Below are 17,419 nucleotides of genomic sequence, written 5' to 3' on the forward strand. Positions count from 1 at the left end.
GACAAGACACCACCATCTCGTCAGACCAGGCTGAAGGACCAAACACCACCATCTCCTCAGACCAGGCTGAAGGACCAAACACCACCATCTCCTCAGACCAGGCTGAAGGACCAAACACCACCATCTCCTCAGACCAGGCTGAAGGACTACACACCACCATCTCCTCAGACCAGGCTGAAGGACTACACACCACCATCTCCTCAGACCAGGCTGAAGGACCAAACACCACCATCTCCTCAGACCAGGCTGAAGGACCACACACCACCATCTCCTCAGACCAGGCATATCAGGCTGAAGGACCACACACCACCATCTCCTCAGACCAGGCTGAAGGACCAGACACCAACATCTCCTCAGACCAGGCTGAAGGACCAGACACCACCATCTCCTCAGACAAGGCTGAAGGACTACACACCACCATCTCCTCAGACCAGGCTGAAGCGCCAAACACCACCATCTCCTCAGACCAGGCTGAAGGACCACACAGCACCATCTCCTCAGACCAGGCATATCAGGCTGAAGGACCACACACCACCATCTCCTCAGACCAGGCTGAAGGACCAGACACCAACATCTCCTCAGACCAGGCTGAAGGACCAAACACCACCATCTCCTCAGACCAGGCTGAAGGACTAAACACCACCATCTCCTCAGACCAGGCATATCAGGCTGAAGGACCTCACCACCATCTCCTCAGACCAGGCTGAAGGACCAGACACCAACATCTCCTCAGACCAGGCTGAAGGACCAGACACCACCATCTCCTCAGACCAGGCTGAAGGACCAGACACCACCATCTCCTCAGACCAGGCTGAAGGACCAGACACCACCATCTCCTCAGACCATGCTGAAGGACCAGACATCACCATCTCCTCAGACCAGGCTGAAGGAGCAGACACCACCATCTCCTCAGACCAGTCTGAAGGACCAGACACCACCATCTCCTCAGACCAGGCTGAAGGACCACACCACCATCTCCTCAGACCAGGCTGAAGGACCAGACACAACCATCTCCTCAGACTAGGCTGAAGGACCACACATCACCATCTCCTCAGACCAGGCTGAAGGACCACACACCACCATCTCCTCAGACCAGGCTGAAGGACCACACACCACCATCTCCTCAGACCAGGCTGAAGGACAAGACACCACCATCTCGTCAGACCAGGCTGAAGGACCAAACACCACCATCTCCTCAGACCAGGCTGAAGGACCAAACACCACCATCTCCTCAGACCAGGCTGAAGGACCAAACACCACCATCTCCTCAGACCAGGCTGAAGGACTACACACCACCATCTCCTCAGACCAGGCTGAAGGACTACACACCACCATCTCCTCAGACCAGGCTGAAGGACCAAACACCACCATCTCCTCAGACCAGGCTGAAGGACCACACACCACCATCTCCTCAGACCAGGCATATCAGGCTGAAGGACCACACACCACCATCTCCTCAGACCAGGCTGAAGGACCAGACACCAACATCTCCTCAGACCAGGCTGAAGGACCAGACACCACCATCTCCTCAGACAAGGCTGAAGGACTACACACCACCATCTCCTCAGACCAGGCTGAAGCGCCAAACACCACCATCTCCTCAGACCAGGCTGAAGGACCACACAGCACCATCTCCTCAGACCAGGCATATCAGGCTGAAGGACCACACACCACCATCTCCTCAGACCAGGCTGAAGGACCAGACACCAACATCTCCTCAGACCAGGCTGAAGGACCAAACACCACCATCTCCTCAGACCAGGCTGAAGGACTAAACACCACCATCTCCTCAGACCAGGCATATCAGGCTGAAGGACCTCACCACCATCTCCTCAGACCAGGCTGAAGGACCAGACACCAACATCTCCTCAGACCAGGCTGAAGGACCAGACACCACCATCTCCTCAGACCAGGCTGAAGGACCACACACCACCATATCCTCAGACCAGGCTGAAGGAGAAGACACCACCATCTCCTCAGACCAGGCTGAAGGAGCAGACACCACCATCTCCTCAGACCAGGCTAAAGGACCACACACCACCATCTCCTCAGACCAGGCTGAAGGAGGAGACACCACCATCTCCTCAGACAAAGCTGAAGGACCAGACACCACCATCTCCTCAGACCAGGCTGAAGGACAAGACACCACCATCTCCTCAGACCAGGCTGAAGGAGCAGACACCACCATCTCCTCAGACGAGGCTGAAGGACTACACACCACCATCTCCTCAGACCAGGCTGAAGGAGCAGACACCACCATCTCCTCAGACCAGGCTGAAGGAAAAGACACCACCATCTCCTCAGACCAGGCTGCAGGACCAGTCCTCACCATCTCCTCAGACCAGGCTGAAGCACCACACATCACCATCTCCTCAGACCAGGCTGAAGGACCAGAAACCACCATCTCCTCAGACCAGGCTGAAGGACTACACACCACCATCTCCTCAGACCAGGCTGAAGGACCACACACCACCATATCCTCAGACCAGGCTGAAGGAGCAGACACCACCATCTCCTCAGAACAGGCTGAAGGACCACACACCCCCATCTCCTCAGACCAGTCTGAAGGACTACACACCACCATCTCCTCAGACCAGGCTGAAGGAGCAGACACCACCATCTCCTCAGACCAGGCTGAAGGACCACACATCACCATCTCCTCAGACCAGGCTGAAGGACTACACACCACCATCTCCTCAGACCAGGCTGAAGGACTAAACACCACCATCTCCTCAGACCAGTCAGAAGGACTACACACCACCATCTCCTCAGACCAGGCTGAAGGAGCAGACACCACAATCTCCTCAGAACAGGGTGTAGGACCACACACCACCATCTCCTCAGACCAGGCTGAAGGATCAGACACCACCATCTCCTCAGACCAGGCTGAAGGACTACACACCACCATCTCCTCAGACCAGGCTGAAGGACCAGACACCACCATCTCCTCAGACGGGCATATTAGGCTGAAGGACTACACACCACCATCTCCTCAGACCAGGCATATCAGACTGAATAACCAGACACCACCATCTCCTCAGACGAGGCTGAAGGACCAGACACCACCATCTCCTCAGACCAGGCTGAAGGACCAGACACCACCATCTCCTCAGACCAGGCATATCAGGCTGAAGGATCCGACACCACCATCTCCTCAGACGGGCATATTAGGCTGAAGGACTACACACCACCATCTCCTCAGACCAGGCATATCAGGGTGAATAACCAGACACCACCATCTCCTCAGACGAGGCTGAAGGACCAGACACCACCATCTCCTCAGACCAGACATATCAGGCTGAAGGACCACACCACCATCTCCTCAGACCAGGCTGAAGGACCAGACACCACCATCTCCTCAGACCAGGCTGAAGGACCAGACACCACCATCTCCTCAGACCAGGCTGAAGGACCACACATCACCATCTCCTCAGACCAGGCTGAAGGACCACACCACCATCTCCTCAGACCAGGCTGAAGGACCAGACAACACCATCTCCTCAGACCAGGCTGAAGGACAAGACACCACCATCTCCTCAGACCAGGCTGAAGAACCACACACCACCATCTCCTCAGACCAGGCTGAAGGACCAGACACCACCATCTCCTCAGACCAGGCTGAAGGACAAGACACCACGATCTCCTCAGACCAGACTGAAGGACCAAAAACCACCATCTCCTCAGAACAGGCTGAAGGAGCAGAAACCACCATCTCCTCAGACCAGGCTGAAGGACTACACACCACCATCTCCTCAGACCAGGCATATCAGGCTGAAGGACCACACACCACCATCTCATCAGACCAGGCTGAAGGACCAGACACCAACATCTCCTCAGACCACGCTGAAGGACCAGACACCACCATCTCCTCAGACCAGGCTGAAGGACTACACACCACCATCTCCTCAGACCAGGCTGAAGGACCAAACACCACCATCTCCTCAGACCAGGCTGAAGGACCACACACCACCATCTCCTCAGACCAGGCATATCAGGCTGAAGGACCACACACCACCATCTCCTCAGACCAGGCTGAAGGACCAGACACCAACATCTCCTCAGACCAGGCTGAAGGAACAAACACCACCATCTCCTCAGACCAGGCTGAAGGACTACACACCACCATCTCCTCAGACCAGGCATATCAGGCTGAAGGACCACACCACCATCTCCTCAGACCAGGCATATCAGGCTGAAGGACCACACATCACCATCTCCTCAGACCAGGCTGAAGGACGAGACACCAACATCTCCTCAGACCAGGCTGAAGGACCAGACACCACCATCTCCTCAGACCAGGATGAAGGACCACACACCACCATATCCTCAGACCAGGCTGAAGGACCAGACATCACCATCTCCTCAGACCAGGCTGAAGGAGCAGACACCACCATCTCCTCAGACCAGGCTAAAGGACCAAACACCACCATCTCCTCAGACCAGGCTGAAGGACCACACCACCATCTCCTCAGACCAGGCTGAAGGACCAGACACAACCATCTCCTCAGACCAGGCTGAAGGAGCAGACACCACCATCTCCTCAGACCAGGCTAAAGGACCAAACACCACCATCTCCTCAGACCAGGCTGAAGGAGGAGACACCACCATCTCCTCAGACCAGGCTGAAGGAGCAGACACCACCATCTCCTCAGACCAGGCTAAAGGACCAAACACCACCATCTCCTCAGACCAGGCTGAAGGAGGAGACACCACCATCTCCTCAGACCAGGCTGAAGGACCACACACCACCATCTCCTCAGACCAGGCTGAAGGACCACACACCACCATCTCCTCAGACCAGGCTGAAGGACCACACACCACCATCTCCTCAGACCAGGCTGAAGGACCACACACCACCATCTCCTCAGACCAGGCTGAAGGACCAGACACCACCATCTCCTCAGACCAGGCTGAAGGACCACACATCACCATCTCCTCAGACCAGGCTGAAGGACCAGACATCACCATCTCCTCAGACCAGGCTGAAGGACCACACACCACCATCTCCTCAGACCAGGCTGAAGGACCAGACACCACCATCTCCTCAGACCAGGCTGAAGGAGCAGACATCACCATCTCCTCAGACCAGGCTGAAGGACTACACACCACCATCTCCTCAGACCAGGCTGAAGGACCACACACCACCATCTCCTCAGACCAGGCTGAAGGACCAGAACAGTCACAATGTATTTCCAATTGCTCATTCTGAGCATCTGTAAATACTAAATAAATACCTATTCTGCTTTTGAAGTAATACCACTTACGGTTGAGTATTCAAACGGAGTGTCCGAGACAAAATATCACGTGTACTGGAATGAAAACTCATTATGAATAAAACACAATGTTAATTACTCATTATAAATGTATGTTAGTAAAACATAATGAATAAAACACAATGTTAATTACTCATTATAAATGTATGTTAGCAAAACATTATGAATAAAACACAATGTTAATTACTCATTATAAATGTATGTCAGCAAAACATTATGAATAAAACACAATGTTAATTACTCATTATAAATGTATGTTAGTAAAACATTATGAATAAAACACAATGTTAATTACTCATTATAAATGTATGTTAGTAAAACATAATGAATTAAACACAATGTTAATTACTCATTATAAATGTATGTTAGTAAAACATTATGAATAAAACACAATGTTAATTACTCATTATAAATGTATGTTAGTAAAACATAATGAATGTTAATTAATGTTAATTACTCATTATAAATGTATGTTAGTAAAACATTATGAATTAAACACAATGTTAATTACTCATTATAAATGTATGTTAGTAAAACATAATGAATGTTAATTAATGTTAATTACTCATTATAAATGTATGTTAGCAAAACATAATGAATTAAACACAATGTTAATTACTCATTATAAATGTATGTTAGTTAAACATAATGAATTAAACACAATGTTAATTACTCATTATAAATGTATGTTAGCAAAACATTATGAATAAACACAATGTTAGAGAGAATAAAGTAGATGTCACACGTCAAAATTTTCATTTATGACCCTATGTCATGATGACGTGTGCATTCAGGACATAGGGTCCTGCATGCACACGTAGGGAGAAAGTGACCATGTGTTTGGGCATCCTGTTCCTGGTTCTCACGGCTTAGAGTTGTTTTTGAAGTTGTCATGATCTTTGATGTCTAGTGTCCTGTTTGGAACGGGGTGGGGGGAATGAACATTTCAAAGAGTAAGCCCCCCCTATTTTTTTATAGTGTCTTTGAAGTTGTCATGATGTTTGATGTCTAGTATCCTGTTTGGAACAGGGTGGGGGGAATGAACATTTCAAAGAGTAAGTCCCCCCTATTCTATTGCCCTCCGGGTTGTTGTCTATGAAACACGAATGTCCTGGGGTATTGGGCTTTGCAGACGCCTTATAAAGCCCCAGAACAATACATGCGTAAGACTGTACATGATAACCCCCGGAATATTAAACAAAAATGACACCTATGCCAATTTTCGGTATGTTATGCGCGTCTTGTCATGAACCCAGTGACCAAAGCATTGAGGAAGTTCTGTGTGAAGATCCAGAATGTTTTAAAGGAGTTTTGGGTACGAGTGAGGGACATATGTCTTACATATTCCAGCCGGAGGATTCTACGGTAAAGATATTCACAGACAGTGGCCCCAAACCCCTTTATCAGGCAAAACCTGGGAGTTTTTCTCCTGCTCTGCGGATGAGAGAATGGCTAAAGATTAGGCTGGCGCTCTGTAAAATTGAACAGGCCCTGAGTGGTACAAATGTGCCCGGATATGCGTTGGAAGAACAGGTCTGCGGCCGCAGTGATCTGAAGGCCCTAAGAATCGCTTCAATGGCCTATAGCCCTGACGCCAAAGTGACAATTTTAGTCTGTGAACTTTATGATGGTGCTAATGCTGCAAAGTCTGTCAATTCTCCTGTATCTTCCAGAGCATGCAAAGATGTAAACTTTTTTATTCCTGTGTTTAGTTTTAAATGGGTGGATTATCCAATTTTCATAACACTTATGAATAAGCTGGACAGTCTTTTCCAAAATGGTGAACAATTACAGCGCTGGCCGCGGCTGTCCTTGAGACATAGCCAGGATCTAAAGGCCCGACAGATTATATACCCCTGGAGGGAAAACTTACGGAGTTTTGATGAACCGTGCAAGAGAGCCAGGCAGTTTGAAGGGGAATTGGACACGGATAATGGTGGATGGCTATACCAGGCCCCTGTATCTGTAAGAAAGGCAGAGTAAAAGACCTTAATTATGAACGGCTATAAATTGTATGTACATGATTTTTTGAATGAAATAAAGATGTTTTTAAAAGCAGTATCTAACGACGTCCTGAACTCTCTCGTTTTTCACTCCTCAGTCTGTCCCCGAGAAAAACACTGGCGGAAAAAGCCATGTGCGCTGTGTGTGTGTGTGTGTGTGTGTGTGTGTGTGTGTGTGTGTGTGTGTGTGTGCGTGCGTGCGTGCGTGCGTGCGTGCGTGTGTGCGTGTGTGTGTGTGTGTTAGAAACAAGGTCCCTTCGCATTGTGTACATTTCAAGCTTTCAACAACAATAAAACAGCCATATAAATACTGTTTCTAGGCCTAACACACTGTTGAGTTTCCTATTTAGTTGTCTTTATATGTACAGGCACCGAGCTTCCAGGTGGCGCCATCCTATGGTTGTTCAGGGCATGTACACCGGGGAGATAAGAACCCCAAAGAAAGATCCTAAAGGTCATTTCAGATTCAGGTTTAGGGGGTAATAACTTTAGTGAAACCGCATTTCACACCATGTACAGACATAGAGAGCCAACACATCAAGGTGTAACAGGGATGAATGGATATTCAACGTACAACAGTGGTCTTCTGTAACAAGCAATACGTGTTAAATATGGGCCACAGTCAATCATGACAGCCTCTTTAGGAAAGGCCTTTACTTATGACTTAAACAGATTCATTTTCTACACATCTTATTCATTAATGCTGTGGGATAAATCAGGTGTTTCTAGGTGGGCGTAAACAAATCTACAGTGAAACAAAAGTGTACATTTTACACATATGTTTATTGACTTTTAAAAAGACCACAGTAACATGACAGATATAGTAGAGATGCATGCTACACAAATCTGCTAGTGGATATTCAATGTACAACAATAGTCTTAAGTAACAAGCAATACGTGTTAAATATGGGCCACAGTCAATCATGACAGCCTCTTTAGGAAAGGCCTTTACTTATGACTTAAACAGAATCATTTTCTACCCCTCTTATTCATTAATGCTGTGGGCATACCCAGGATTTACATGCCGGACGGATTATCTACCCATGGAGGGAAAATTTACGGCGCTTTGAGGGAGTGTGCAAGCGTCTTAGCGATCGGATAATGGTCAGGGCTAACCAGGACCTATATCTGTAAGAAAGGCATAGTAAAATACATTAATTATGAACGGCTATAAACTGTATGTACTAAATATTTTGAATTAAATAAATGGTATCTCACCTTTTAACGATAGGAATAAGTCCTTTCCATCTATCACCAAGCATGCCCCCGGAGAAAAAGACTTGCGGAAAAAGCCATGTGCGCGCGTTCGTGTGTGCGTGCGTGTGCGGTAGTGGATGTGTGTGTGTTTCAAAACAAAGAAAACAGGGCGGGGTGTGTGTTCATAAATGGCTATGCGGTTGCGCTCAAGGCTCTCTCTCTCTTTACAATATCCTGCAAAACAGAGGCCTACCCCCCCCCCCCCCTCCCCCCAACAAAAAAGTGTGTCTGGGTCTTACGGACACTTACGCTTCATTAACAGCCTTTCAAAACCTAATTTAGCTCACCCCCCAGAGGATGTGGGGGCTAAAAAGGTCAAACATCCCAGAAATAATAGCGATGTCTAGACCGACCCCCCAGCATCGAGGTGCCCCCCGGAGGTTGTAGAATATCAAAAGGGTAATACTGTCTCCACCCCCCAGCATCGAGGTGCCCCCCGGAGGTTGTAGAATATCAACAGGGTAATACTGTCTCCACCCCCCAGCATCGAGGTGCTAGCCCCCCGGAGGTTGTAGAATATCAAAAGGGTAATACTGTCTCCACCCCCCAGCATCGAGGTGCTAGCCCCCCGGAGGTTGTAGAATATCAAAAGGGTAATACTGTCTCCACCCCCCAGCATCGAGGTGCCCCCCGGAGGTTGTAGAATATCAACAGGGTAATACTGTCTCCACCCCCCAGCATCGAGGTGCCCCCCAGAGGTTGTAGAATATCAAAAGGGTAATACTGTCTCCACCCCCCAGCATCGAGGTGCCCCCCGGAGGTTGTAGAATATCAAAAGGTTAATACTGTCTCGACACCCCAATCCTAATGTTTGAACCCACTAATTTAGTAATCAAATATACCGGATAGCGCCCGGATTTTTTTTATTTATTAAAAACCCGTCACCCCGGGCTCTGTAAACTCATTCAGTACTATCACTACTTTTGAGCCAAGGCCGCAAACTTCTCAACGAGTCTAGTGAAACAGATAGTTTCCCACTCTGTTCGCATCGTTTTAGCGCAGTTACAAACAGGCAGGACAGCAGCCCCAGAATAGTTATCGGACAAGATCATCTGTAAATCCTTCCGCTTTCTGAAGGTGAGTTCGTGAAAACGTAGATATTAGATTTGGGATGCGGGGACTTGTTTGAACATTGTGGATGTTATAGCAGTGGCGTGCTGTGGGCCTGGGGCCTGGGCCTTCAGTGAGGTATAACACAGTCCCACCCGAATTAATCCACCTCATTATGATGCCATGGCTCTAGACACTATACATTTAGGCAGAAACGCAGTATAACCAGGCGTTGCGTCACCTTGAAATTGACAAATTGACATTTTTGCACATATTCATGTAATTTAAAAATGTATATAACATGTTAATATTATCTAACGTCTGTATGATACCCAGATGCTACAGGGCATAATGGATTGGGAACAGACAGAGTTAGACCGGGATTCTCAGAAGCAAACTGCGTCCGGTCCTTTACGTGGCCCATTCACGAATACACTATTTTCGGCGGAAGATTATGATGTTGATGTGATTTTTAAAAATTAATTTCTCAATTTAGGATAATACGGTTTATTTTATACTTTACTTAAATTGTATTATTTATCATGCCTCATACCAGGCTAATACACTACCAAGCCATGCAAACAGCTAGGGAATTAACCCAGAACAGTTGTGGGTCTTTTTTTTTTTGGAACAATAAATGATCAAGAATACCAATAGGCGTGATCTGATCCTCAAACCTATCACAACATCCTATAATGCACAGACATATGCAAAACCATAAAACTCTGACAAGAAAACAATGAAAATCTTAACATGACTACATGCCCTGCCATTATTTTAGTTACCATCCACCAATGGTTGAATTTGGTACTTTTTTCTATGTAGATGCACCGAGCCTCCAAGTGGCTGGAGACATACAACAGGCTAAATTAAAATGACCCAGTATGTGAAAAGCTGGGGGTCAAAGGTATTTTTTATGTTTGGTTTTTGTTACAACCAACAGAGCTGTCACGTTCCTGACCTATTTATGTTAGTTGTTATGTGTGTTAGTTGGTCAGGACGTGAGTTTGGGTGGGCATTCTATGTTTTCTGTTTCTGTGTTGGTTTTGGGTTGCCTGGTATGGCTCTTAATTAGAGGCAGGTGTTTGGCGTTCCTCTAATTAAGAGTCATATTTAGGTAGGCGTTGTCACAGTGTTCGTTGTGGGTGATTGTCTTCCGTGTTTGTGTATGTCGTTGCACCACACGGGACTGTTTTCGGTTTGTTTTGTTCATCGTTGTTTTTGTGTAGCCTGTTTTCTCTATTCGTGCGTTCTTCTTGTTTCATGTAAGTTCGTCGTCTAGATTTGTCTACACCGTTTGTTATTTTTGTTAGTTTATTCAAGTTCGTGTTTTCGTTTAATAAATATGTGTTCAAACTCCACTGCGCCTTGGTTCGATAAATACTCCTCCTTTTCTGATGAAGAGAAGGAGGACCGCCGTTACAGAATCACCCACCATACCAGAGCCAAGCAGCGGAGTAAACGGAGTAAGGGACAGGAAAAGAAGGAGGAATGGACTTGGGACGATATATTGGACGGAAAAGGTTGCTACACATGGGAGGAGATCCTGGCTGGTAGGGATCGCCTCCCATGGGAACAGCTGGAGGCACTGAGGAGAGCGGAGGCTACCGGAGAGAGGAACCGGAGTTATGAGGGAACTCGTCTGGCACGGAAGCCCAAAAAGCCCGTGAGTAACACCCAAAAATTTCTTGGGGGGGGGCTAAGAGGTAGTGGGCCAAGGGCAGGTAGGAGACCTGCGCCCACTTCCCAGGCTTACCGTGGAGAGCGGGAGTACGGGCAGGCGCCGTGTTACGCAGTAGAGCGCACGGTGTCTCCTGTACAAGTGCATAGCCCAGTGCGGGTTATTCCACCTCCCCGCACTGGTAGGGCTAGATTGGGTATTGAGCCAGGTGTCATGAGGCCGGCTCAACGCGTCTGGTCTCCAGTGCGTCTCCTCGGGCCGGCATACATGGCACCTGCCTTACGCATGGTTTCCCCGGTTCGCCTACATAGGCCGGTGCGGGTTATTCCACCTCCCCGCACTGGTCGGGCGACCGGGAGCATTCAACCAGGTAAGGTTGGGCAGGCTCAATGCTTAAGAGTGCCAGTAGCCTCCACGGTCCGGTATTTCCAGCGCCACCTCCCCGCCCCAGCCTAGTACCTACAGTGCCTACACTACGCACTAGGCTACCAGTGCGTCTCCTGAGCCCTGTTCCTCCTCCAAGTGTATCTAGCCCGGTGCCTCCAGTTCCGGCACCACGCACTAAGCCTCCTGTGCGTCTCCAGAGCCCTGTACACACTGTATCTTCTCCCCCTACTAATCCTGATGTGCTTGTCCTCAGCCCGGTGTCACCAGTGCCGGTACCTCGCACCAGGTATAGAGTGGGCTTTGAGAGTACAGTGTGCCCTGTCCCTGCTCCCCGCACTAGTAGGAAGGTGCGTATCCTTAGCCCGGGGCCTCCAGTTCCGGCACCACGCACCAAGTCTACAGTGCACCTTATCCGGCCAGAGCCATCCGTCTCCCCAGCGCCATCTGAGCCATCCGTCTCCCCAGCGCCATCTGAGCCATCCGTCTCCCCAGCGCCATCTGAGCCATCCGTCTCCCCAGCGCCATCTGAGCCATCCGTCTCCCCAGCGCCGTCTGAGCCATCCGTCTGCATTGAGCCTGCAAAGCCGCCCGTCTGCCATGAGCCTGCAAAGCCGCCCGTCTGCCATGAGCCTACAGAGCCGTCCGCCAGACAGGAGCCGCTAGAGCCGCCCGCCAGACAGGAGCCGCTAGAGCCGCCCGTCAGACAGGATCTGCCAGAGCCGCCAACCAGACAGGATCTGCCAGAGCCGCTAACCAGACAGGATCTGCCAGAGCCGCCAACCAGACAGGATCTGCCAGAGCCGCCAACCAGACAGGATCTGCCAGAGCCGCCAGCGAGCCATGAGCAGCCAGAGCCGTCAGAGAGCCATGAGCGTCGAGAGCCGTCAGAGAGCCATGAGCGTCGAGAGCCGTCAGAGAGCCATGAGCGTCGAGAGCCGTCAGCCTGCCATGAGCGTCGAGAGCCGTCAGCCTGCCATGAGCGTCGAGAGCCGTCAGCCTGCCATGAGCGTCGAGAGCCGTCAGCCTGCCATGAGCGTCGAGAGCCGTCAGCCTGCCATGAGCGTCGAGAGCCGTCAGCCAGCCATGAGCGTCGAGAGCCGTCAGCCAGCCATGAGCGTCGAGAGCCGTCAGCCAGCCATGAGCGTCGAGAGCCGTCAGCCAGCCATGAGCGTCGAGAGCCGTCTGCCAGCCATGAGCGTCGAGAGCCGTCAGCCAGCCATGAGCGTCGAGAGCCGTCAGTCAGCCATGAGCTGCCCTTCAGCCAGAAACGGCTATTTACCCAGAACTGCCCCTCAGTCCAGAGCTGTCTCTCTGTCCGGAGCTGCCTTTCAGTCCGGAGTTGCCCCTCTATCATTATCTCCCTCTCTATCTTGATCTACCTCTATATTCTTATCTATCCCTCTGTCTTGATCTATCTCTCTGTCCCGGTGCTGTCCCTATTAGTGATGTTACTAAGAAGATTTTGTGGGGGTAAAAGGAGGGTGGACATTCTTAGAGGGAGATGGAAGCTAGGATGGATTATGGTGGGGTGGGGACCTCGCCCGGAGCCTGAGCCACCACCGTGGTTAAATGCCCACCCAGACCCTCCCCTAGACTTTGTGCTGGTGCGCCCGGAGTTCGCACCTTATGGGGGGGGGTAATGTCACGTTCCTGACCTATTTATGTTAGTTGTTATGTGTGTTAGTTGGTCAGGACGTGAGGTTGGGTGGGCATTCTATGTTTTCTGTTTCTGTGTTGGTTTTGGGTTGCCTGATATGGCTCTTAATTAGAGGCAGGTGTTTGGCGTTCCTCTAATTAAGAGTCATATTTAGGTAGGCGTTGTCACAGTGTTCGTTGTGGGTGATTGTCTTCCATGTTTGTGTATGTCGTTGCACCACACGGGACTGTTTTCGGTTTGTTTTGTTCATCGTTGTTTTTGTGTAGCCTGTTTTCTCTATTCGTGCGTTCTTCTTGTTTCATGTAAGTTCGTCGTCTAGATTTGTCTACACCGTTTGTTATTTTTGTTAGTTTATTCAAGTTCGTGTTTTCGTTTAATAAATATGTGTTCAAACTCCACTGCGCCTTGGTTCGATCAATACTCCTCCTTTTCTGATGAAGAGAAGGAGGACCGCCGTTACAAGAGCTTCCTAACATTCGACATAACTAGGAAGCCTTATGCGGGAGATTAGAACTCAAAAGTAATAGGGGTTAAGAAAGATCATAAAGCTAATTTCATATTTCGGTTTAGGGGGGTAATAACTTTAGGGAAAACAATATTCACACTATGTGGATTATAAACATGTTAGAGAGCCATCACATCATGATGTAACAGGGATGAGTGGCGATTCAAAGTACAACAGGAGTCTTCTGGAAACTGCAATACGTGTTAAATATGTTCTACATACAGCCATGACTGAGTGGTTTCACAAACTCCCTTTAAAGGTTTTGTAAGAAAGTTGTAACAGGCCTCATTCAACAGTCTAGAGATGAACCTAGAGACACCAAAAACATCAACGTTTAGAGCAGCTTGGATATTATTCCCCATGTAAGGGGGGCAAAGATCTGATTTACCTAACCCTGTACATACCAAAGGATTTTCCAGAGTTAGCAAACCCTGACACTGGGTATGATAACTCTGACTCGTATGTCTAAGGATTATTGTAGATGTTTACACCTGAGGGAGTTTACAGTAGGTCAATTAGATGTATAAAGGCAAAGAGAGCAACAAATTGACCTACGTGACCTCAAAGGACAGCCTACTTTATAATAGAGAACGCAGGGATGTTGTGACGACCCTCCCACTCTGTCTGCCGTATTCTCTCTTTGTTCTTGATTCCTTATTAGGATGTCGGTGGGCGGAGTTGGGAGGGTCGTCAGCTACATGGGAAACACCTGGGCCCGGTGTGTCCCAGGATAAATACACCTCTTCCCCATTCATGGAGGAGACTCTCTCCATGCAGACACACCTGGGCCCGGGTGTGTCCCAGGATAAATACACCACTTCCCCATTCATGGAGGAGACTCTCCCCATGCAGACACACCTGGGCCCGGGTGTGTCCCAGGATAAATACACCTCTTCCCCATTCATGGAGGAGACTCTCTCCATGCAGACACACCTGGGCCCGGGTGTGTCCCAGGATAAATACACCACTTCCCCATTCATGGAGGAGACTCTCCCCATGCAGACACACCTGGGCCCGGGTGTGTCCCAGGATAAATACACCACTTCCTCATTCATGGAGGAGACTCTCCCCATGCAGACACACCTGGGCCCGGGTGTGTCCCAGGATAAATACACCTCTTCCCCATTCATGGAGGAGACTCTCTCCATGCAGACACACCTGGGCCCGGTGTGTCCCAGGATAAATACACCACTTCCCCATTCATGGAAGAGACTCTCCCCAGTCAGACACAGACAGATTTTGGTTGTGGCCTGGTTGTGGTTATTTGGTTTGTTTGTGTTGGCACCCTTCAACACCCCTACTTATCCCATGTGTACACGCAACCACTCACCTACACTACTGACTGCTGACTACACACACACCATTGTTAATTGTATTTACTTAAGTTAATAAATATAGGTTGTTATTCCTTATCTCCATGTGGTCTCCCTTTTGTTACGGGCTTTGAGCCGGTTCGTGACAATGTGTACTGAACATGTACCTTTTATAAAACATAGCGATCTACGGTCAAATGCATCTAAAGTTTTTAATGAAGGGGCCGATGCATTTAATTTAGATTACTTCAACATAGTCTAGAACCAGTAAGACCATTGATTGAATGATCTGCTTTGTGCTATTGAGCAAGAGGCCTGACCCATTTCTATGGAAGAAGCAGCATCTTTATATTATTTTTTATATTCAGCTTCTTAATTAACTAACACATAAATATGTTTTTTATTTTATTTTTTAAGTTTAAGCTTTTTTAAGTTTAAGCTTAACGTATATACTAGTACAACATATTAGGTACATACACTTCAATCATTGAAGTAATCTAAATTAAAGACTATTGTTGTACATTGAATATCCACTAGCAGATTTGTGTAGCATGCATCTCCACTATATCTGTCATGTTACTGTGGTCTTTTTAAAAGTCAATAAACATGTGTGTAAAATGTACACTTTTGTTTCACTGTAGATTTGTTTACGCCCACCTAGAAACACCTGATTTATCCCACAGCATTAATGAATAAGATGTGTAGAAAATGAATCTGTTTAAGGCATAAGTAAAGGCCTTTCCTAAAGAGGCTGTCATGATTGACTGTGGCCCATATTTAACCCGTATTGCTTGTTACAGAAGACCACTGTTGTACATTGAATATCCATTCATCCCTGTTACACCTTTATGTGTTGGCTCTCTATGTCTGTACATGGTGTGAAATGCGGTTTCACTAAAGTTATTACACCCTAAACCTGAATCTGAAATGACCTTTAGGATCTTTCTTTGGGGTTCTAATCTCCCCGGTGTACATGCACTGAACAACCATAGGATGGCGCCACCTGGAAGCTCGGTGCCTGTACATATAAACACAACTAAATAGGAAACTCAACAGGGTGTTAGGCTTAGAAACAGTATTTAGATGGCTGTTTTATTGTTGTTGAAAGCTTGAAATGTCCACAATCCGAAGGGACCTTGTTTCTCACACACACACACACACACACACACACACACACACACACACACACACACACACACACACACACACACACACACACACACACACACACACACACACACACACTCACACTCACACTCACACTCACACACACACACACACACACACACACACACGCACACACCAGCGCACATGGCTTTTTCCGCCAGTTTTTTTTCTCGGGGACAGACTGAGGAGTGAAAAACGAGAGAGTTCAGGACGTCGTTAGATACTGCTTTTAAAAACATCTTTATTTCATTCAAAAAATCATGTACATACAATTTATATCCGTTCATAATTAAGGTCTTTTACTATGCCTTTCTTACAGATACAGGGGCCTGGTATAGCCATCCACCATTATCCGTGTCCAATTCCCCATCAAACTGCCTGGCTCTCTTGCACGGTCCATCAAAACTCCGTAAGTTTTCCCTCCAGGGGTATATAATCCGTCGGGCCTTTAGGTCCTGGCTGTGTCTCAAGGACAGCCGCGGCCAGCGCTGTAATTGTTCACCATTTTGGAAAAGACTGTCCAGCTTATTCATAAGTGTTATGAAAATTGGATAATCCACCCATTTAAAACTAAACACAGGAATAAAAAAGTTTACATCTTTGCATGCTCTGGAAGATACAGGAGAATTGACAGACTTTGTAGCATTAGCACCATCATAGAGTTCACAGACTAAAATTGTCACTTTGGTGTCAGGGCTATAGGCCATTGAAGCGATTCTTAGGGCCTTCAGATCACTGCGGCCACAGACCTGTTCTTCCAACGCATATCCGGGGCACATTTGTACCACTCAGGGCCTGTTCAATTTCACAGAGCGCCAGCCTAATCTTTATCCATTCTCTCATCCGCAGAGCAGGAGAAAAACTCCCAGGTTTTGCCTGATAAAGGGGTTTGGGGCCACTGTCTGTGAATATCTTTACCGTAGAATCCTCCGGCTGGAATATGTAAGACATATGTCCCTCACTCGTACCCAAAACTCCTTTAAAACATTCTGGAGCTTCACACAGAACTTCCTCAATGCTTTGGTCACTGGGTTCATGACAAGACGTGCATAACATACCGAAAATTGGCATAGGTGTCATTTTTGTTCAATTTTCCGGGGGTTACCATGTACAGTCTTACGCATGT

The sequence above is a fragment of the Salvelinus fontinalis genome, unplaced genomic scaffold (genome assembly GCF_029448725.1).
Source record: "Salvelinus fontinalis isolate EN_2023a unplaced genomic scaffold, ASM2944872v1 scaffold_0134, whole genome shotgun sequence".
Classification (NCBI taxonomy): Eukaryota; Metazoa; Chordata; class Actinopteri; order Salmoniformes; family Salmonidae; genus Salvelinus; species Salvelinus fontinalis.